The sequence below is a fragment of the Saccopteryx bilineata genome, chromosome 5 (assembly GCF_036850765.1).
Source record: "Saccopteryx bilineata isolate mSacBil1 chromosome 5, mSacBil1_pri_phased_curated, whole genome shotgun sequence".
Classification (NCBI taxonomy): Eukaryota; Metazoa; Chordata; class Mammalia; order Chiroptera; family Emballonuridae; genus Saccopteryx; species Saccopteryx bilineata.
The window spans coordinates 183,607,620-183,631,108 of NC_089494.1; the positions used below are offsets into that span (position 1 = coordinate 183,607,620).

Genomic DNA, 23,489 nt, shown 5'->3' on the forward strand with positions numbered 1-23,489 from the left:
AAATTGGCACAAACCAACGGCAAAGAAAAAATTCTCAAGGCAGCCAGGGAAAAGAAGAATACAACATATAAAGGAAGGCCCATTAGATTATCATCTGATTTCTCAACAGAAACTCTACAAGCTAGAAGAGAGTGGACCCCAATATTTAAAGTCCTGAAAGATATGAACTTTCAGCCACGAATACTATACCCATCAAAGCTATCCTTCAAATATGAAGGAGAAATAAAAACATTCACAGATACAGGAAAGATGAGGGAATTTATCATTAGAAAACCTCCAGGAATTACAAAAAGGGGGTTCTCCAATCAGATACAAAGAACAAAAAAAAAGCCACAAGTAAAAGCTCCAAGAAGAACACAATAAAACCAAATTTAAACTGTGACAACTACAAAAAGAAAGGGGGGGGGGGGAGAGGATGGAGATTAATAGTAGCAAAGGACGATGGAGTGCAAAAGTACTCACAAAATAGTGCACTACAATGAACAGGGTAGGAACCCTTTTCATTACTTAAAGGTAACCACCATTGAAAAAACCACCACAGAAGCACATGATTTAAAAAGATAGCAACAGAGGAAAGATGTATGGAATACAACTAAATAAAAACAAAAGATAGAAAAATGAAAGAGAAGGATCCAACAAGACACAAAAGTAACAGAAAGCAATCTATAAAATGGCAATAGGGAACTCACAATTGTCAATAATAACACTAAATGTAAACGGATTAAACTCACCAATAAAAAGGCACAGAGTAGCAGAATGGATTAAAAAAGAAAATCCAACTGTATGCTGCCTACAAGAAACTCATCTAAGTAACAAGAATAAAAACAAATTCAAAGTGAAAGGCTGGAAAACAATACTCCAAGCAAATAACATCCAAAAAAAAGCAGGTGTAGCAATACTCATATCTGAAAATGCTGACTACAATACAGCAAAAGTACTCAGAGACAAAAATGGCCAGGTTACACTGAATCAAGAAGACATAACAATTCTTAATATATATGCACCAAAGCAAGGAACAACAAAATATATAAGACAGCTACTTATTGACCTTAAAACAAAAACTGACAAAAATACAATCATACTTGGAGACCTCAATACACCGCTGATGGCTCTAGATCAGTCATCCAAACAGAGAATCAACAAAGAAATAGTGGCCTGAAACAAAACACTAGAGCACCTGGATATGATAGACATCTACAGGACATTTTATCCCAAAGTGACTGAGTATACATTTTTCTCCAGTGTACATGGATCATTCTCAAGAATTGACCATATGTTGGGCCACAAAAACAACATCAGCAAATTTAGAAAAATCAAAGTTGTACCAAGCATATTTTCTGATCAAAAAGCCTTGAAACTAGAATTCAACTGCAAAAAAGAGGAAAAAAATCCCACAAAAATGTGGAAACTAAACAACATACTTTTAAAAAATGAATTGGTCAAAGAAGAAACAAGTGCAGAGATCAAAAGATATATACAGACTAATGAAAATGACAATACGATATATTAGAATCTATGGGATGCAGCAAAAGCAGTGATAAGAGGGAAGTTCATATCACTTCAGGCATATATGAACAAACAAGAGAGAGCCCAAGTGAATCACTTAACTTCACACCTTAAGGAACTAGAAAAAGAAGAACAAAGACAACCCAAAACCAGCCGAAGAAAGGAGATAATAAAAATCAGAGCAGAAATAAATGAAATAGAGAACAGAAAAACTATAGAAAAAATTAATAGAACAAGGAGCTGGTTCTTTGAAAAGATCAACAAAATTGACAAACCCTTGGCAAGACTTACCAAGGAAAAAAGAGAAAGAACTCATATAAACAAAATCCAAAATGACAGATGAGAAATCACCACGGACACCGTAGATATACAAAGATTTATTGTAGAATACTATGAAAAACTTTATGCCACTAAATTCAACAACCTAGAAGAAATGGATAAATTCCTAGAACAATACAACCTTCTTAGACTGAGTCAAGAAGAAGCAGAAAGCCTAAACAGACCTATTTGTAGAGAGGAAATAGAAAAAACATTAAAAACCTCCCCAAAAATAAAAGTCCAGTCCCATATGACTATACCAGCGAATTTTATCAAACATTCAAAGAAGACTTGGTTCCTATTCTACTGAAAGTCTTCCCAAAAATTGAAGAAGAAGCAATACTTCCAAACACATTTTATGAGGCCAACATAACCCTCACACCAAAACCAGGCAAGGATGGCACAAAAAAAGAAAACTACAGACCAATATCTCTAATGAATACAGATGCTAAAATACTAAACAAAATACTAGCAAATCGAATACAACAACATATTAAAAAAAATATATCATGATCAAGTGGGATTCATCCCGGAATCTCAAGGATGGTTCAACATACGTAAAACCGTTAACGTAATACACCATATCAACAAAACAAAGAACAAAACCCACATGATCTTATCAATAGATGCAGAAAAGGCTTTTGATAAAATACAACACAATTTTATGTTTAAGACTCTCAACAAAATGGGTATAGAAGGAAAATATCTCAACATGATAAAGGCCATATATGATAAACCATCAGCTAACATCATATTAAATGGCACAAAACTGAAGGCTTTCCCCCTTAAATCAGGAACAAGACAGGGTTGTCCACTCTCTCCACTCTTATTTAATGTGGTAGTAGAGGTTCTAGCCAGAGCAATCAGACAAGACAAAGAAATAAAAGGCATCCAAATCGGAAAAGAAGAAGTAAAGGTGTCACTTTTTGCAGATGATATGATCCTATACATCGAAAACCCCAAAGAATCCACAAAAAGACTACTAGAAACAATAAGCCAATACAGTAAGGTCGCAGGATACAAAATTAACATACAGAAGTCAATAGCCTTTCTATATGTCAACAATGAAACATTTGAGAACGAACTCAAAAGAATAATCCCCTTCACGATTGCAACAAAAAAAATAAAATACCTAGGAATAAACATAACAAAGAATGTAAAGGACTTATATAATGAAAACTATAAACCATTGTTAAGGGAAATCGAAAAAGATATAATGAGATGGAAGAATATTCCTTGTTCTTGGTTAGGAAGAATAAATATAATCAAGATGGCCATAGTACCCTAAGCAATATACAAATTTAATGCAATTCCCATCAAAATTCCAATGACATTTTTTAAAGAAATGGAGCAAAAATCATCAGATTTATATGGAACTATTAAAAACCCTGAATAGGCCTGACCAGTGGTGGCGCAGTGGATAAATTGCCGACCTGGAAATGCTGATGTCGCCAGTTTGAAACCCTGGGCTTGCCTGGTCAAGGCACATATGGGAGTTGATGCTTCCAGCTCCTCCCTCCTTCTCTCTCTCTGTCTCTCCTCTCTCTCCCTTTCTGTCTCTCTCTCCTCTTTAAAAATGAATAAATAAAATAAAAATTAAAAAAAAAAAACCCAAATAGCCAAAGCTATCCTACCGAAAAAGAATGAAGCTGGGGGCATTACAATACCTAACTTCAAACTATATTATAGGGCCATGACAATCAAAACAGCATGGTATTGGCAGAAAAATAGACACTCAGACCAATGGAACAGAATAGAAAACCTAGAAATAAAACCACATATATATAGTCAGATAATTTTTTTTAATTATAATTTTATTTTTTTAATGGGGCGACATCAATAAATCAGGATACAGATATTCAAAGATCAACAAGTCCAGGTTATCTTGTCTTTCAATTATGTTGCATACCCATCACCCAAAGTCAGATTGTCCTCTGTCACCTTCTATCTAGTTTTCTTTGTGCCCCTCCCCCTCCCCCTTTCCCTCTCCCTTTCCCCCCTCCCCCCGTAAACACCACACTCTTATCAATGTCTCTTAGTTTCACTTTTATGTCCCACATACGTATGGAATAATGCAGTTCCTGGTTTTTTCTGATTTACTTATTTCACTTCGTATAATGTTATCAAGATCCCACCATTTTGCTGTAAATGATCCAATGTCATCATTTCTTATGGCTGAGTAGTATTCCATAGTGTATATGTGCCACATCTTCTTTATCCAGTCGTCTATTGTCAGGCTTTTTGGTTGTTTCCATGTCCTGGCCACTGTGAACAATGCTGCAGTGAACATGGGGCTGCATGTGTCTTTACGTATCAATGTTTCTGAGTTTTGGGGGTATATACCCAGTAGAAGGATTGCTGGGTCATAAAGTAGTTCTATTTTCAGTTTTTTGAGGAACCACCATACTTTCTTCCATAATGGTTGTACTACTTTACATTCCCACCAACAATGTATGAGGGTTCCTTTTTCTCCACAGCCTCTCCAACATTTGCTATTACCTGTCTTGTTAATAATAGTTAATAGTCAGATAATTTTTGATAAAGGGGCCAACAACACACAATGGAGAAAGAAAGCCTCTTCAATAAATAGTGCTGGGAAAACTGGAAAGCCACATGCAAAAGAATGAAACTGGACTACAGTTTGTCCTCCTGTACTAAAATTAACTCAAAATGGATCAAAGATCTAAACATAAGACCTGAAACAATTAAGTACATAGAAGTAGACATAGGTACTAAACTCATGGACCTGGGTTTTAAAGAGCATTTTATGAATTTGACTCCAAAGACAAGAGAAGTGAAGGCAAAAATTAAGGAATGGGACTACATCAGATTAAGAAGTTTTTGCTCAGCAAGAGAAACTGATAACAAAATAAACAGACAGCCAACTAAATGGGAAATGATGTTTTCAAACAACAGCTCAGATAAGGGCCTAATATCCAAAATATACAAAGAACTCATAAAACTCAACAACAAACAAACAAACAATCCAATAAAAAAATGGGAAGAGGACATGAACAGACACTTCTCCCTGGAAGAAATACAAATGGCCAACAGATATATGAAAAGATGCTCATCTTCTTTAGCTATTAGAGAAATGCAAATCAAAACTGCAATGAGATACCACCTCACACCTGTTAGATTAGCTATTATTAACAAGACAGGTAATAGCAAATGTTGGAGAGGCTGTGGAGAAAAAGGAACCCTCATACACTGTTGGTGGGAATGTAAAGTAGTACAACCATTATGGAAGAAAGTATGGTGGTTCCTCAAATAACTGAAATAGAACTACCTTATGACCCAGCAATCCTTCTACTGGGTATATACCCCCAACTCTGAAACATTGATACGTAAAGACACATGCAGCCCCAAGTTCATTGCAGCATTGTTCACAGTGGCCAGGACATGGACACAACCAAAAAGCCCATCAATAGATGACTGGATAAAGAAGATGTGGCACATATACACTATGGAATACTATTCAGCCATAAGAAATGGTGACATTGGTTCATTTACAGCAAAATGGTGGGATCTTGATAACATTATACGAAGTGAAATAAGTAAATCAGAAAAAACCAGGAACTGCATTATTTCATACGTATGTGGGACATAAAAGTGAAACTAAGAGACATTGATAAGAGTGTGGTGGTTACGGGGGAAGGGGGCAGGGGGAGAGGGAAAGGGGGAGGGGGAGGGGCACAAAGAAAACTAGATAGAAGGTGACAGAGGACAATCTGACTTTGGGTGATGGGTATGCAACATAATTGAAAGACAAGATAACCTGGACTTGTTATCTTTGAATATCTGTATCCTGATTTATTGATATCGCCCCATTAAAAAAATAAAATTATATAAAAAAGAAATAACTAATTAATTTTATAATACTGAAAATATAGCAAGTATAAAGTCATAGTATGGGTAAAATGTTTCTTTTGGAGTCTACCCTACTAATATGCATTCATTTAACTTGAGTCTGAGTGTTATCCTTGGGTTCTTTTAGTTTTTGAGTGTTTTCTGTGTTCATCTAAGCCATTGTCTACCTGTCCCCACCAAATCATTTTGTTTCTATACTGGGACAATATATTCTAAAAGTTTAAATAATTGTGATAACCTTTGATTATTATTAATCAATTTGTATTGATTTGATCATTTTAACACATGTGCCTTTTTTCCTTTATTATAATGAATTAAAATATTATGAGTGCCTAGAAAAAAGCTACTAGCACTAATGAATGAGGAAAGATCATACAATGAAGTGTTAATATACAAAATAAAACATAATAGTTTTCTGATTTTCCCTCCAAGATAAGTCAGATCTGGAGGCACTGCCTCTATGCACAGGTTACAAGAAGGGGTAGGACTAAATGAGAGTGAACCTGGCTTGAGTGCTCATGGTGGGGTGGGTGTCCGTTAACACAGAAAGTGAATTCAAATTGGAGGGTAAGAAGTAGTAGTAGAAGGAGTCCCTGGAGGTGCTAGAGTAGAACATAATTGCCGGTGCTTTACATTAGGCTCCAGTGGCCTCATTTGTGGGTGGGAAGTGTAGTAGTGTAAAGATAGCTGAACTGGCCCTGACTGATGGCTAGTGGATAGAGAGTTGCCTGAGCATATGGATGTGTCTGGTTTGATTCCCAGTCAGGGTACACAGGAGAAGCTGCCATCTGCTTCTCCCCCTGTCCCTTTCTCTCTTCTCTCCCTCTTTCCTTCTTGCAGCCAGTGACTTGATTTGTTCGAGCATGGCCCCTGGTGCTAAGGATAGCTCTGTTGGAGTGCATCAGCCTCAGGCAATAAAAATAGCTTGGTACTTGAGCATGGGCCACAGATGGGGTTGCTGAATAGATCTCGGTTGAGGTGCTTGTGGGAGTCTGCCTCACTATCTTATCTCCTCTTACTTAAAAAAAAAAAATAGCCCTGGCCGGGTTGGCTCAGCGGTAGAGCGTCGGCCTAGCGTGCGGAGGACCCGGGTTCGATTCCCGGCCAGGGCACACAGGAGAAGCGCCTATTTGCTTCTCCACCCCTCCGCCGCGCTTTCCTCTCTGTCTCTCTCTTCCCCTCCCGCAGCCAAGGCTCCATTGGAGCAAAGATGGCCCGGGCGCTGGGGATGGCTCTGTGGCCTCTGCCCCAGGCGCTACAGTGGCTCTGGTCGCAACATGGCGATGCCCAGGATGGGCAGAGCATCGCCCCCTGGTGAGCAGAGCGTCGCCCCTGGTGGGCGTGCCGGGTGGATCTCGGTCGGACGCATGCGGGAGTCTGTCTGACTGTCTCTCCCTGTTTCCAGCTTCAGAAAAATGAAAAGAAAAAAAAAATGTAAAAAAAATAAATAAATAAAAGAGGATAGCTGAATTGTCTTTGTAACTTTCTCACAGTCTTGACAGTGCTTCTCAGTCCTTAATGCTTGACTAGCTCTCTGAGTAATGACTTTTGGTACTTACTATCCTTAAATTCTTAAAATGGCCACTATTGAACAAAGCCATTTCCTTTGATCCTGCTTTTCAGATCTTGTACTAAATTAATTAATAACTTACTTTTCCTTTCTGTCCTAAGTCTATACACCCACATTTTGATCCCTACTCAGCCTTTCTTTTTCTAATGTTATGCACTGGAGGAGCTTGCAGCATTCTAGCCATCAAGATTAAAATGTTTTTAAGGATTAAAAATATTGACTTTTGGACAGAGAATCTGATTCTGTAACTGGGCGAAATGACCTACAGTTTCTGCTGCCTGCTATGACATGAAAAGCTGATATTTGTGACATGTGCTGGTGAAAAGGAAAGAAGTTTATTCAAGTGATGGCCAGCTTACAAGATGGGGAGACTGTTCTCTAAAACTCATCTCCTTTTTCTGGTGTAGGCAAGGGTTTTTATGAAGAGGAAGAATGAGGCAGGAAATAGGCAAAATTAGAACAAAGGAATCAAAGGAAGGGGGCTGAGAGTTTTTTCTTCAGGGCACTCAGCACAATTTGTTCAAATAAGTGGATGAAGGCCTGTATGTCTCCCGGACAAATTCTGAAGGCCAGAATTTGTCTCCTTGGTTGATATATGAGCTGAAGCTAGTAAGTAACTTACAAATTAGGATTTTTGTTTTTTGTGAATGTTGAAAAGTAACTTAATACCTCTGATATTTTTTATTGATAAAATGGGAGTTAATGACAATTTCTACTTAATTGTTGCTGTTAAAAAATCCATATTTTATTTTCTAATGTAATACACTAAGATTATTTGAGTGATAGACGCAGTTCATCTTTGTACACTATTTTTGAGGATAAAAATTGTGATAACTACATCACTGCATTTATATGAATAAAACTAATGTTTGGTGTATTTCATATTGTGATTATGCCATTGCTGTGTTTAGAATTATAGTTTACAATTGCTTAGTCTTAAATTATTTGAGGGGTTCTATTTTCTTCCTCTGTTAAAAAGTTATATTGAATTTCTTAATGGATATTTTAGATTTGTTAGCCTAAAAGAACACTTTTATTTCTCTGAAAATAACTGTTGGGATTGTGTATGTGTATATATGTATATGTATATGTTGTGTACATCTGTTCACATGTGAACTGTAACTTCAGGATTGCCAGATCATCTTAATGCAGGTCAGTTATGGTTCCTGCTCCAATGAACTAATTTGCTGCAAGAATAAATAGTCCATTTGTGACTGAATCAACCATAGGTTGTTTTAAATCTCCATATAGAAAGTGAAATTTAATAGCTTATAAAACTGTAGAAACTTCTTCAAACTTAATTTAAACAATTACTTTAAACAATATTTCTCAGCTTTGTTTATATATAAATGTGCATGTTTTAAAAGTGTGTTTTCAGTTTTTGACTGTATGTATCATATTTATTTTTTATATGGATGAGTATTTCTAAGAACCAGTTTATGGCAGCATTTGATTTTCTTTAAGACTTTAGGTATAATGTAATACAGATTTTATTCTGAAAAACAACAGAAATTATAATTCTTGAGTCTTCCCCAAGCATCTTTTGGAAAGTAAAGTGACCACCTCTGTAAAGTTTTTATGGGTATATAAATATTTCATGAATTGGTCTCTATAAGTGAATATTCTTTTTGGAAAATGGAGTGAAATAATTTTATTTCAAAGCAGATATTGACAATAAATAATATTTTAAAAAGTAACATTTTAGAGAGATTGATATTTGTGGTAAAGTTACATATAAATGTACTTAAAGAGTTTTATGACATAGAAATATATTATATTTTGTGTTTCACATATATAGCATTGCTATATTGTAATATGGAGCTTATATTTTGTGAGGCAGCCAGTAAAGAAATTTAGGAGGAATTATGTTTTTCAATAGTGCTAGTAAGGTTATTTTAAAAGATGGAGTATAATAAAGAATAGTAATATTTTCTAAGAACTGATAAAGACAAGTAGTAAAGAGTGAGCTTTTAAGAGAAAGTGAAAGCAATGTCCTACTAAGACTAATGAGTATGTGAAATACTCATCTTTGCTTTTCAAACTAAACCTTTTATTTAGGTAATCAGTCAGTCATGAGTGGCAGGTAGTGACCATTAGGTGGATTCATTAGCACCCTGCAGCCTGCTTGTACAGGGCGACTCACATCTGTCTCCATTTGAAGTTTTCTAGTTGCCAGTAGTGAACAGATGGGCCATTACGCCAACACTGCCCTCTGGGCCTACCTGGAGGACATGCAAAGTCATCCTAGGCAGGGCACATAGCCACGTTTACCTGCTGGGCTGTGAGCAAAATATTTTGAGTAATGGTGATATATTAAAATATTTTTAACCAGAAAGCTGCCCATGTAGATTTAGATTTGTAAACAATTTATACAAAAATATTATTTTGGAGGAGAAGGAAAATATTTAAGTGTATATGTATAACTATTGTGAACATCTGTAAAAGGTAGATATAATTGAGTAGTCAATTAGGCATAAGTTGATACATTTTTATTTAGGTTATTTGAATTTAATAGTATATTAAAAGACTTTTAGTAGAAACAATATATTATGTTATCAATATATTATTATTACTATCAATGTTATTGATGTTTTACATCACAAATAAATGAATTTCAAGATTTTCTTTCATTTATCTAATATAGTTCAATTAAGATTATATCAATACTTTATAACATATGATATTGAATTCCAAATTTAAGATATTAAAAGCTTAGAGCTCTATATTTCTAATCCATCTAATTGATTTAAGTAAAAGGATATATTATATTCTGGTCAAAATATGCAATTTCAGCATTAAATCATATCTTGAGACTGTCTATGTTAGTGGCAGCAAGCACTTTTGTAAGGGCAGACTAATGGCATTTGTTGTTATAGCCTGGGTGTAAATGATGAGGGGATAGTGACTGAGCACATTTATCTTTGCACTCATGCTTACTTCTCTGTTTCTTCTGCTGAGATGCTTTTGTTCATGAATGTTTAGGTTCACCACAAATGTAGGCTGCCTGTATTTAGACAAGACACTGATCAGGAAAACAATTTTATGAAATAGGTACTCTTCATATAATACTGTAAAGCAGTATTTTAAATCTAGTGTTCTTTGTTTAGAAATCTGGAGGTGGCCCTGATGGGTTGGCTTAATGGTAGAGAGTTGGCTCCGTGTGTGGAAGTCCAAGTTCAATTCCTGGTCAGGGCACACAGGAGAAGCGACCATCCACTTCTCCACCCTTCCCCCCATCTCTCTCTCTCTCTCTCTCTCTCTGTCTTCCCCTCCCACACCTATGGCACAAATGGTTTGAGCAAGTTGGCTCTGGGTGTTGAGGATGACTCCATTACCTTGCCTCAGGTGCTAAACAGCTAGGTTGCCGAGCAACAGAGCAGCAGCTCCAGATGGGCAGAGAGCATCAGCCCCAGCTGGGGGTTTCTGGGTGGATCCCAGTTGGGGTGCATGCCAGAGTCTGTCTCTCAGCCTTTGTGCCTCTCACTTAAAAAAAAAAAAAAAGAAACCTAATCCCCAATGTGATGACATTTGAGGTGGAACCTTTGAAAGGTGATGAGGACATGAGGATGGAGCCCTTATGAATGGGAATAATTTTCGTATCCCTTCCATCCTGTTTGGATACACTGAGAAGACTACTGTCTGTGAACTAGGAAGCAGGCTTTAATCCAATACTGAACCTTGCACATCTCAGACTGTGCGAAATAAATTTCTGTTATTTAAACTAGCTAGCTTATGGTTTTGTTATACCAGCCCAACTGAACTAAGCCATAAGACAATATTACTATGAAAGTAATTTTGATCTTGAGGATTCTCTGAAAGGGTATCAGGGACTCCCCAGGGGTCACTGGAACAAACTTTAAGAACCATGACTATAGGGTCTTTGAAGTTATAAATGTTTTGTTATAAATGCCTAGATCAGAGAGCCTTTAACATGTTAGCTAATTAATAGCAAAAAATCTATTACCATATATATGTATTGTAAAGTTTGTGTTTTAATGTATATACAGCTTTTAGTAGAAATAAAGTAAAATTGTATCTTTTCCTTGAACATGCAGTGAAACTATAACAGGGTGAGAATAAGTTTTCTAAATACACCTGTTAAAATTATAGTGACCTTTAAAACTATTACTGGTATTTGCAACTCTCATATCACATGTCTTCCAACATTATACACTTAGCAGTGAACATGAAGATTGACTAGTTTGAAATGGCAGTTCTAGGCAAAGAAATGAACTTTGAAATATTTATAGCTGCTTTTAATGTAAAAAATTACACATGGACAATCTCAACATTGTTTCAATGATTCTAAAATCTCTATGAATTTTCAAAACTGTGTTTAAAACATCTTTCTTGTATTTGCATCAGATGTTCATATGGAAACAATGACCTTTTCATTTTTGATTTAAAAATGAACTAGAAAACTAAGCTGATTATGAAATTAAGGTTATATTAACTTTAATAAAAATTAAAAACTTCTCTTTTATAAATTTAAACTGTCTTTTGGGTTTGTAGTTTTCACATTATTTTCTCATGTTGGATAATTTGGATGGTTTACCATTCATTTGTTTCTTTAATGCCTTTTAAAATTGTATGGTCTTTACTTCTTGAAGATTTTACAAGTGCCCTCAAGGGTTTGCAACTTCATTGTTAAACTCTCAGAAAAATAAAAAAATTATGTGTTGCTCTGAAGGATAGAGGCACTTCTTTTCATAATCTACAGAATATGTTCCAGTTATTAAGGCTGGGTTTTATTATTACATGACTATTTTTTTCTTTTCATTTAATATTATGCAGTCACATACTTCAGTATCTTTAAAAAAATAGTGAAGAGTAATTCTCTTTCTGGCTATACGGAAGTAGCTTGTATCAGGTACAAATATCTTGCTGAGACCAATTGTAGAAGCTGGATAAATTATGTGATTTCCAGATGGCTGAAAGCAACAGAGAGCAAACAAAGGAGATAAAACTTAAAGGATAAAGATTTCAGAGGGAAAGATAAATACATTGAGGTTAATCTGACATTCTCTGGACTTTTTTACATTAAGGTTTTTTTTTTTTTTTTTTGTATTTTTCTGAAGCTGGAAATGGGGAGAGACAGACAGACTCCCGCATGCGCCCGACCGGGATCCACCCGGCACGCCCACCAGGGGGCGACGCTCTGCCCACCAGGGGGCGATGCTCTGCCCCTCCGGGGTGTCGCTCTGCCACGACCAGAGCCACTCTAGCGCCTGGGGCAGAGGCCAAGGAGCCATCCCCAGAGCCCAGGCTACCTTTCCTCCAATGGAGCCTCGCTGCGGGAGGGAAAGAGAGAGACAGAGAGGAAGGAGAGGGGGAGGGGTGGAGAAGCAGATAGGCGCTTCTCCTGTGTGCCCTGGCCGGGAATCGAACCCGGGACTTCTGCACGCCAGGCCGACGCTCTACCACTGAGCCAACCGGCCAGGGCCATTAAGGTATTTTTTTTATTTGCAAGTGGTATTGGAGGAAAAGCTCAGATGCTCAGCATAAATGGCTAGTAGAATCTTTCCTCAGTCTTACAAGGTTGGGAAAACAAAATATTGAAATTAGTATTTCTGAAAATTCAGAAATACCAAGGTAGTCGAGGCTTGATGAAGCCAAGAGTGTAAAGGGAACCACAGAAAAGAAATGCTTCATTCTGTGCTGTTATCCCCCCCTCCCACCCCGAGGATTTATTGATTTCTAAGATATGCAGGCAGGAAACCAAGACTCCAAGTAGAAAGTGGCAGTTAAACATGTAGCCTGATTTGGAAGCTTCTGGAGCTAAAGAGACAGAAAATAGAGATGAAGAACTGATCTTATATGATAGTTGCTGGCAAACTTGCTCATTCTTACTTCCAGAAAAAAGAAAGACTATCTTCACTAACCTGAAAAGTAATGATTCTATCCTAGATAGGGATGGTAGGCATTTTAATCTTTATTACTCTTAAATATCTCTGGCAGAGGGGCATATCTCTATATTTATTATCTGCTTTTTCACACTTGTTTTTGCGCTCATTGTTGAAGACAGTGATTAGTCATCAGACACAGATGAGGACAAGCTAATGGATGGGAGTTTTGACAGTGATGAGGAGTTGTATAAATTTTATGATGAATAAAACTTGAGTTCAATAACTTTATGTAACACATTTTCTTTTCAAATTTTGGGCCCCAAAATTAAGGTGCATCTTATACATGGTATCATCTTATACATGGGGAAATATGGGACTACTCAATAGCTAAAAATACTTAAAGTTTAAAAGTTCAATTATTTAAAGCAATGGTTTTCCTAGATCTACTTATCATGGCAGAATAGTTCACATATCTGTTATTTCTGTAAGAATCATCGTACATATTTCCCCATATATAAGATGCACTTTAGTCCGAAAAATTTGGGGTCTAAAAACTGGGTGTGTTTTATACAATGGTTGTAGATTCTTTTACTTGCAAATGTTTATTTGACTGTTTATATTCTGAATGCAGTAGCATGTAGAGGTTGTCCCTGTACTTACACTCCCACACACAATTTTTGGAACTTGGTTGGGTCTGAATCCAGAAAACCCATAATACATGTTCAAAGGAAAAATAGATAATTTTCTTGACCTTGGTTAATTTTAATATTTTTTAATATTACCATTAAACTCAGGAACTATTCAGATTAATGGCTATTTTCAAATATCTGTGTTTTATTTAATAATTTACTCAACATGTATTTAATCTATGATATACCAGGCTCTCTGCTAACCTCTCGAGACACATGGTTAACAAAAGTACATGTAGACTCTCACCTCATGGAGATAGGAAGAAGACTCTCCTTCACCAGTAAGGTTTGAGGTGAGATCTGAAGGAGAACATAAGTTAAAGGAAGAGGAAAGAAAAGTACATTTCTAGGCAGAAGGAACATCAGAGTCCCTGTGGCTGCGAGGGGCAGAGTATAGTCAAAGGAGCACAGCCTGGAGGTTTCTTGACGTCCATACAGATAAGGAAATAAACAAAAGATTATGAATTACTTTGTAAAATCAACACCTTATTGTGGGATTAACATTAGGGTTAGACAATCTAGGTTTTTTAGAGCTCATCATCAGAAAAAAATATTTCCAGAGAAGTGAAAATTTAATCTGCTTTTTTCTTCTAACTTCAATAATAAATAGAAGATAGGTTGTTCAATGTTGATGAAGAAAAAAGTATATTATAGTCTTAGGAACAGAAGGATTCTTTTCTATAATACCCAATAAAATATATTTGTCTTAATATTATGTATAATAAATATAATCATTTAGGCTTTAACTCCCCACTCCCCAAAAAAGTCAAAAGATACAAGTTTGTTAGAAACTCTTTTGTTTCAGTGCTAATTGTTGGAAACCTTTAAAAAATGTATTAGGCCTATCCCTCTTCTAACTTTAAACCTAAATAATATTTATATAATACAAATAATAGATAATCAGGATCTTGAACTTTTTAATAAATTGCCATTATCCTCCTTTCTTGCTTTTCAAACTCCATAAAGCCACTGAATCTTTTTGATATTATTGGCTGAAAGATGATTAAGACATTAAATTACTTTAATTCTATATGTAGAATAATAAGCAATTCTACTTCAAAATGTTAAATTATTTAGTTATTTATTTTTAATAGCTAAATTATTGTGGTTGGCTCATTGGTTTGAAATTTTCTTTAAGATTGAATATTATTGGATCTATATCAATAATTCTTCTGTGAGTTTACATCAGGTCAAATTAAATTCTTTAGTGTTTACATTGTGGAATTCAGACTTTTATCAAGCTCTTGTCTGAGATACAATTCAGACTGCTTTCTGAAAAAAAAGAAAAACCTCTCTATGTGATAACCAAATAAGTAGTTTAATCTCCTATTGTATAAGTGTTTTCATATGAGGAGAATGTTTGACTCAGTGAACTGTACTGATTGTTTAGATCCCTAAGAAGGAAACGTATTAAAAATGTTTTGCTGAAATTGATGAGGCTATGTGTGAATCTTGAGCCTTCTGACATACATAAATGATAAATTCTTTTTTAAAAAATGTATTTTTTCATGTTTTTAATATTTTGCCTTTAATAAAAAAACTCATAAGTGAAATTGTCAGATATAATAACCTTGTGAATAAATAAAGCAGTCACTTGTAAAGTTATAGGTAGAGAGAATGAAGTAGGCAATTTGAGTATATGTTACTCACTTAATAGTGAAGATGATTTATGGATATTACATTTTCCTGACTCATGAATGGTAACATTAATAGTTGGTCTGGTAGAAAGGGGATGTATTTGCTGACATTTCCTTCTGTCTTTTATCAGTGTTGCTACAAATGAAAATATATTTTCTTGTTAGATATGGGTAAAGAAATGGGACATTCCAAATGGAATGAATATTAAAATGTGACTTTCTCTTTCAATTTGACAAATAACTTCTTTGTGTGTGTGTGTTTGACTGAGACAGAGAGAGGGACAGATAGGGACAGACAAGTAGGCAGGAAGGGAGAGAGATGAGAAGCATTAATTCTTTGTTGCAGCACCTTAGTTGTTCATTGATTGCTTTCTACTATGTGCCTTGACGGGGGGAGGGGAGGGCCTACAGCAGACTGAGTGACCCCTTGCTCAAGCCAGTGACCTTGGGCTCAAGCCAGATGAGTTCGTACTCAAGCTGGTAAATTCGGGGTTTCGAACCTGGGTCCTTTGCGTCCCAGTTTGATGCTCTATCCACTGCGCCACCACCTGGTCAGGCACAAATAACTTCTGCATTAAGATATACTATATATCCAGATTCAATCTGTCTTTTGTGAGAGCCAGATTGGATTACATTTTCCACCAAATGTGTATAATTAAAAAAGTTTTAGTCACTAAAGTCATTTAAATATTTATATAAGTGATATGTTTGATATTATAGCAATTTATTTTTGATCTATAAAACAAACTTCCTTTATCTTTGATAGATCTATATGTTTTACTTCTAAGTAGCTGAAGACTCTGAGGCTTCAAATTGTTGAGTTATATTTAAATCATAGTATAATCCTTTAAAGAACATTACGGAGAATTAAGGATGTATCAACTTCTCTCTACTCACAACACACATTATAATATAGTACTTTACTATAAACTGCATATAGATATTCAAATTAAAACATAGATACATATACTTGCAAATTCACTTATCCTGATAAAGTTGCAGCTATAAAATATATATCTTAAACATAAGATGTAATAGTCTAAGGCAACATCATAACTAATAGTGGTCTTCTGAGTGCATCTGTATTTAAACTATTGTCTTATTGATTAAAGAGCAAAAACGGCTTTGATATTGGGGCAGTTATTTAGGCAGAGTATCTCAGTGAAATGAAAGATTGGAGTTAGGGAGTCTGACTTATCTATATTGTTGAATGGAATTATTCAAGTATGTATTTGTTTACTTTGCATGCTCCTTATAGGTATATATTCTTTTTTTGGCAAGTGTTTTGGGTGACAGTAAACCAAAATCAGTCTTAAATAGAAAGGGAATTTATTGGTACATTTTAGATTGGGTCTGGCTCAGGTATTATTTCAGGCTTGACTGATGTCACCAGGACCTGGTTTCTCTCTTTTGCTTTTGAGAACTTCTTCTATACTTGTTTTGTTCACAGATGGGGTTTTCCTAACAGTGACAAGATCGCTCTTGCACTTAATAACCTCACAGTCTTTTGTTCAGATATAGTGAGAAGAATCTATTTTGAATGAGCTATTGGTTTGTAGAGACTGTCTCTTATATATGAATGCAGTAATGTCATAGAATTTATATCCTTTAAATCCAATACAAAATTTTCACAAAATGATGTGCAGGAATAGTCTTTTGGCACATTCTAAAATGCAATTTTGGCAGAATATAAAATTCACCTGTAGATGCTTTGTAAAGTACACTAAATTATTTACAAAAAAATGTTCATCATCAGTGTCACTGGACTAAGAAAGGCATCATAGCATGAAAACAAGCAAAGCCACTGTTTGTTAATAGCTCTGTGAGTTGTTGGATTATCAGGAAGCTATGTTTTAACATTTTACATCTTAAACATAATTTGTTAAATATACAGGCATTTTATAGGGATTTAGTTACTATATAAAAATTTGTTACAGGTTTTCGGTTGATGTATAATATATACATTGTAACAGTTATTTTAGAATAGAATATCCAATTTTTAGAAAGGAATAATGTTGAGATCCAAGATGGCAGCAGAGAAAATGAATGATGACCAATGATCTTTTAAAAATATCATATGAATTCAAAGACTTAGAATTCAAGTGTTTCAATTAGTATTCTTTTTTTTATTTAGAAATTAAATTTAATGGGGTGGCATTGATCAATAGAGTGCATAGGTTTCAGGTGAACATCTTTATAGCATTTGAACTGTTGATTGTGTTGTGCCCATCACCCAAAGTCTAATCATTTTCCATCATTGTATATTTGTTCCTCTTTACTTTCCTCTTCCCACCCCTTTACTTTGGTAACCACTTTAATTTTATCTGTATCCATGAGTCTCAGTTTTATACCCCACCAATATGGGGTATATATTTGTTCCTCATCTCCCCACTCCCCGTGGTTCTTAGTACTGCTCAACATCTTTTATTCTTGGCAACTGGGAGCCTAATTTGACTTAGATCCTTTTTATTTAAACCTAGTAGTGCTTGATCCCTTTCTTGCTTTCTGGTATAACATAAAATGTTCCAAGATCATTCTTATAAGACATGCAATCAGCCATTTCTTAATGGAGCCCTGGTTCCTTTTAGTGTTATCCTTATTTTAAAGCTGAGGAAACAAGTTTGGCCAAGGTTTTACAGCTAGTAAATGATGGGCCTGATATTCTGGCTCAGATTTATTTTATTCTAAAACATTTTGTACCTATTTTATCTTCTTTTATCTTGTGGGTTAAAAAAAGAAGCCAAGAAAAACAGGGCCACACTGTAATATATTGCTTTATTCTTTCCAGTCCTGCGAGTTGCTCCTTCGCCCCCTTGCTCTGAACATTCCACAGTGCAGTTCTTAATGTGGGATGCTCGTTAGACTCATGCATTCTTAAAAATGTTATCACCTTGGTATATGTCCTTTTATTGTGTGCATATTTTTTATTACTTTTACAGAAGTAAAATTATATAATACATGATGTTTTTAATTTAACATAAACATTTTCACTTGTAATTTAATATCTAATTTTGGCATATCTTTAAACATGCTGACTTGAGCTCTTCTCACTTTATTTACCACTATCACTCTCAATCAAATCACTGCTATTTTTTGCCTCAGCAGCTTGCAATGGCCTACTTAGTGTAGGAGGCTTCCTCCTTTGCCCCATAGAGAAGCCAGGTTGATTCTTTTTCTTTTTTTAAATTTTATTTATTGGGTCATGCATTTTTAAAATAGCATCTGAGTCAATAGGGTGCATAGGTTTCAGGTGAACATCTTTATAGCATTTGAACTGTTGATTGTGTTGTGCCCATCACCCAAAGTCTAATCATTTTCCATCATTGTATATTTGTTCCTCTTTACTTTCCTCTTCCCACCCCTTTACTTTGGTAACCACTTTAATTTTATCTGTATCCATGAGTCTCAGTTTTATACCCCACCAATATGGGGTATATATTTGTTCCTCATCTCCCCACTCCCCGTGACTTTCCACCCAAAGTCTAGTCTCTTTCCATCACCATATATTTGACCCCCTTTTCCCTCTTCATCTTCCTCTCCTCCCTTTTTCCCCTCTGGTAATCTTCATCTGTGAGTTTGTTTGCTGCTTTCTGTTTTATATTCCACATATGCGTGAAATCATATGGTTCTTGTCTTTTTCTGTCTAACTTATTTCACTTAGCATGATACTCTCAAGACCCATCTAGGTTGTTGCAAATGGAAGTATTTTACCTTTCCTTATGGATGAACAGTATTCCATTATATAAATGTACCACCTTTTAAAATATAATCATCCATTGAAGGACATTTAGATTGTTTACATGTCTTGCCTACAGTGAATAATGCTGCAATGAACATAAGGGTACATATATCTTTATGAATAAATGTTTTTATTTTTCTTCACCAGATACTCAGAAGAAGTATTGCTAGGTCATATGGTATAGTTCTAGTCTTAATTTTCTTTCTAGTCTTAACTTTTTGAGCGACCTCCATATTGTTTTCCATAGTGGTTATATCAGTTTACATTCCCACCAGCAATGACTGAGGGTTCCTTTTTCTCCACAACCTCTTCAACACTTGTTATTTCTTGTTTTGTTGATAACAGTCATTCTAACAGGTATGAGGTGGTATCTCACTGTGGTTTTGATTTGCACTTCCCTTATAGCTAGTGAAGTTCAGCATTTTTCCCCATATATTTATTGGTCATTTCTGTGTTCTTAAGACTGTATTCTAGTTTGGCTTAGCTGTACCATAGGTTCTGTCAAATAGTGTTTCATCACTTCGAGGAAGAGAGGTGAATAAAAGTGTATTATTAATGATGCTTTATAATTTGTCTTTATACTTCTAGTAATTTAGATTCCTATGACTATATTACCTTCCATGGTGACTTTTGCAGATATAATTATCTTGATGTGGGGAGATTATCCTGAATGATCTGGGCATCCCAATGTGATCACAAGAGCCCTTATGAGAGGGAGACAGGACAGTCAGAGTCAGAGAAGGCAATGTAATAACAGAAGCAAAGATTGGAATAATACAGGTCAATGACGCAAGGAATGTAAGCTACCTCTAAAAACTGGAAAGGCAAGGAAAAAAAATTTATTCTAAAGACTCCAGAAGGAACACAGACCTGCCAACACCTTGATTTTAGGACTTTTGACCTCCAGATTGTAAAATTATAAATGTGTGTATTTTAACTACTAAGTTTGTCATATTTGTTAAAGCAGCAATAGAAAGAAAATGAATATAGAGTTTGGAACCTGAAAGTGGGATGCTGCGGTAACAATTACCTAAAAATATGGAAGTGGCATTGCTTCTCAGCCTTTTGGCTAAGATCAGATATAGTATCTATTCTTATCAGTTTAAAAATATGGAAGTGGCTTTGGAATTGGGCAATAGGAAGAGGCTGGAAGAATTTTGAGAAGCATGGTAGAAAGAGCTTAGATTGTGTTGAACAGAACGTTAGTAGAAATCTGAATTGTAAAGAATCTTCTGATGTAGGCTCAGAAGAAAGTGAGGATCATAGTAGAAAAATCATGTATCATTTTAGGGAATACTTACATCATCACAGACTATTAGTTGAAATATGGACATTAGATGAACTGCTAATGAGGAATCAGAAGAAAGTGTGGAACATGTTATTGGAAACTAAGAAAGAAAACCCTTATATTGTGTAGTGGCTGAAAGTCAAGCTTAATTTTTTCCTACACATTATGTGTAAGGGATGTTCTTGGATATTTTGATGAAGAGATTCATAAGCAAAGTGTTGAAGGTACACTTAGGTTTCTTCTTGCTGCTTATAGTAAAATGTGAGCAGGAAAAGATAAATTGAGGTAAGACCTATTAAGTTAAATGAACCAGGACTTGATGATTTGGAAAATATTTAGCCCTGATTATGCATAATGAAAAAGACATGGAAAATGTGCTCTGGAGAGAAAGTCAAGGTTGTGGCTGAACAAACTTTTGCTAGTGCCTTGGGAGGACTCAAGTAGTTAGTCACGCAGAGGGCTCTTTGAAGAGAGTAGGTGTGTGACTGATGGATCCCTGCAGTCATCTCAGCAGAACCCAAAATTAGTGATGGGATAACCTCAGAAAGACCTGTGGAAGAGCATTTAGTGTGAAGTGAATTCCACACAAGACATGGAAGACCCATAGGTTCATGAGAATTTTATATCAACAGAAACTATGCCAGCCTGGCACAGAGAATTTTATGTAAGTAGGAAGTAAGCTGATAAAACTACTGAGCTGGAAGCATTTGCTAACCTTCTTGAAAAAGAAAGGTGGACTTGGAGGGCAGAGCCTCGGCCCCCATGGGTAAAGTTGTGAGCCACATGGGATTATTCTCAGGCCTTGAGACTTTATGGAGTTTGCCTACCAGGATTTTGAAATTGCTTAAGATGGCTGACTTATTTTTTCTTCTGTTTTCTCCCCTTTTGAATGGAAGTGCCTATGGTTAGTGTCCTATGATTGTCCCTTTATTGCATTTTGGGAGATAACTCATTTTCTAGTGTCAAAGGTCCATGGATGGAGAGAAATATTGCCCTAGATGGAGCATATTCAGGGTCTTATTTATACCTGATTAAATGATGAAGTTTGGGAATTTTGAGTTGATTAGATTCTGATGAGATCTCATGCTTGCTGCTATAATGAACTGAGAGTTTTGAAAATGTTGGGATGAAGTGAATGCATTTTGAATGCAGGAAGGATGTGAATCTTTGAGGATCAGAGGGCTGACTGTGCTAGAAACAGTAATGTACCCCAAAGATGTTTACACCCTAATCCCCAGAATCTTTGAATATGTTAAATAACATGGTAAAAGAGATTTTATAGATGAATTAAGTTAAGGATTTAGATATACATTGCTCCTTCATCTATTGCATTCTATAACCCCCAGCAATAGGTGAAAATCTGCAAAGTAGCGACCTTATATTTATTTTATTATTTATATATATTTTAAGGCTTTATAAACCCTCCCCGCAGTCTTATAAACCTTTCCCACACTGTTATTAACCTTTCCCACATTATAAATACTTCCTATGCTTTTAAACATTTTCTATACTCTTAAACCTACTTAATTTAATAACATATAAAATTTTATATGAGTACTCACCAGTGAATATACAACTTGAATGATGAAGATGATTTAATATTCTTTTAATATGTTTTAATTAATATTTTATGTACTTTATATTGTTTTCAATTTTTTAGGCTAGAAAATGCTTATTTTACCATAAAAATAATTAAAATAATAAATACATAAAATATCTATATGCCACAAAATCCTGCTATATAGCAAAAAATCCACAATACAAAATTAGATATATATCATTTAAACATCTGCAATACAATGGGATCGCGAAATGTGAACTGCAATATCGTGAAGGACAACTGTAGAGATATCACCCTGGGTTATTCAGATGTCCCCATGGTAATCATAAGGTGGTTTATAAGAGGGACAGAGGAATGTCAGTCAGAGAAGGCAATGTAACAACAGAAGCACAGGGAGCGAAGGTAATGTGATGATGGAAGCAGAGGTTGGGACTGATGTGATGCCATAAGCCACGGGATGTGGACAGCCTTTAGAAGTGGGAAAAGGTGTGGAAACATAACCCTGCTGGCATAAAATTCCAGTAGTCATTGCCTGCCCACTATATTAATGAATCCTTAAATTCAGTTGAAGTCCAACTGAATATTTTTATTTAAAAACTAATTTTTAAAATAACCCCCTAATATTAAAGGACATCTCTTCCTTACCCTTTGGTCTTTTCTTTTTGTTCTTATACTTTCTGGAATGTAGATGGAGTAATTGCGGTAGTCATTTTATGACTGTTTTGTAGCAAAATGAGAAAATGTTCAAGAGACTCTCAAACAATTGGATACTGATGTTATTGAGCCACTGAATCAGTGCTTCCATAACCTATTTCTGGACCTCTTGCTTTATAAGACGAATAAAACTATTTTTAAAGGCAATGTTATGTTTATTGGTGTTCGTGGACAAATGCATTTCTACCTGAAAAGTCAGTGACAGTAATTCTGCTGAGAGAAAGGACAGTAAAAGTGAAATTCCTTCATTAAATGATAAAATAAAATGTCATATAATATCAGTAGCATATTGTTTACATGAGCATCTATAAACATGTACTACTATCTGTTGAAATATATGATATTTTGGTTTATACTCGTGTTAAACTACTGATTTGCAGAGTATGAATTGACCCTTGCTTATGAGTGCTACATATATATGTGGAAAAGAACTTGGCAACATTCAGTTATATTTATCTTTAGCCAGACAGTGGTGATGCAGTGGCTAGAGCATTGATCCAGAATGCTGAGGTCCCTGGTTCGAAACCCAGAGGGTGCCAGCTGGAGCATGGACTTGTAGGCTTTACCGCAGGGTTGCCAACTTGAGCACAGGGTTGCCAGCTTGAGCGTGGGATCATCGACATGGTCCCAAGGTTGCTGGCTTAGTGAAGCAACTATGAGTCAATGCTTCTTATCTCCCTCCTCCCTCTCTCTTTCCCTTCCTATTTCTCTCTCTCAAATCAATTAAAAAAAGAACAAGCAAAAGGAGAAA

At 35.5% G+C, this 23,489-nt stretch overlaps 1 protein-coding gene and 1 non-coding gene across 2 annotated transcripts in view; both read left to right on the forward strand.

Annotated features, from left to right (window-relative positions):
- Positions 1 to 23,489, forward strand: part of STPG2 (sperm tail PG-rich repeat containing 2) — a 154,503-nt gene that overhangs the window by 84,844 nt on the left and 46,170 nt on the right. The window lies entirely within an intron of this gene.
- On the forward strand, positions 20,225 to 20,408 carry LOC136307017 (U2 spliceosomal RNA). Its single transcript, XR_010725743.1, has one exon. It is a non-coding gene; the product is annotated as a U2 spliceosomal RNA (small nuclear RNA).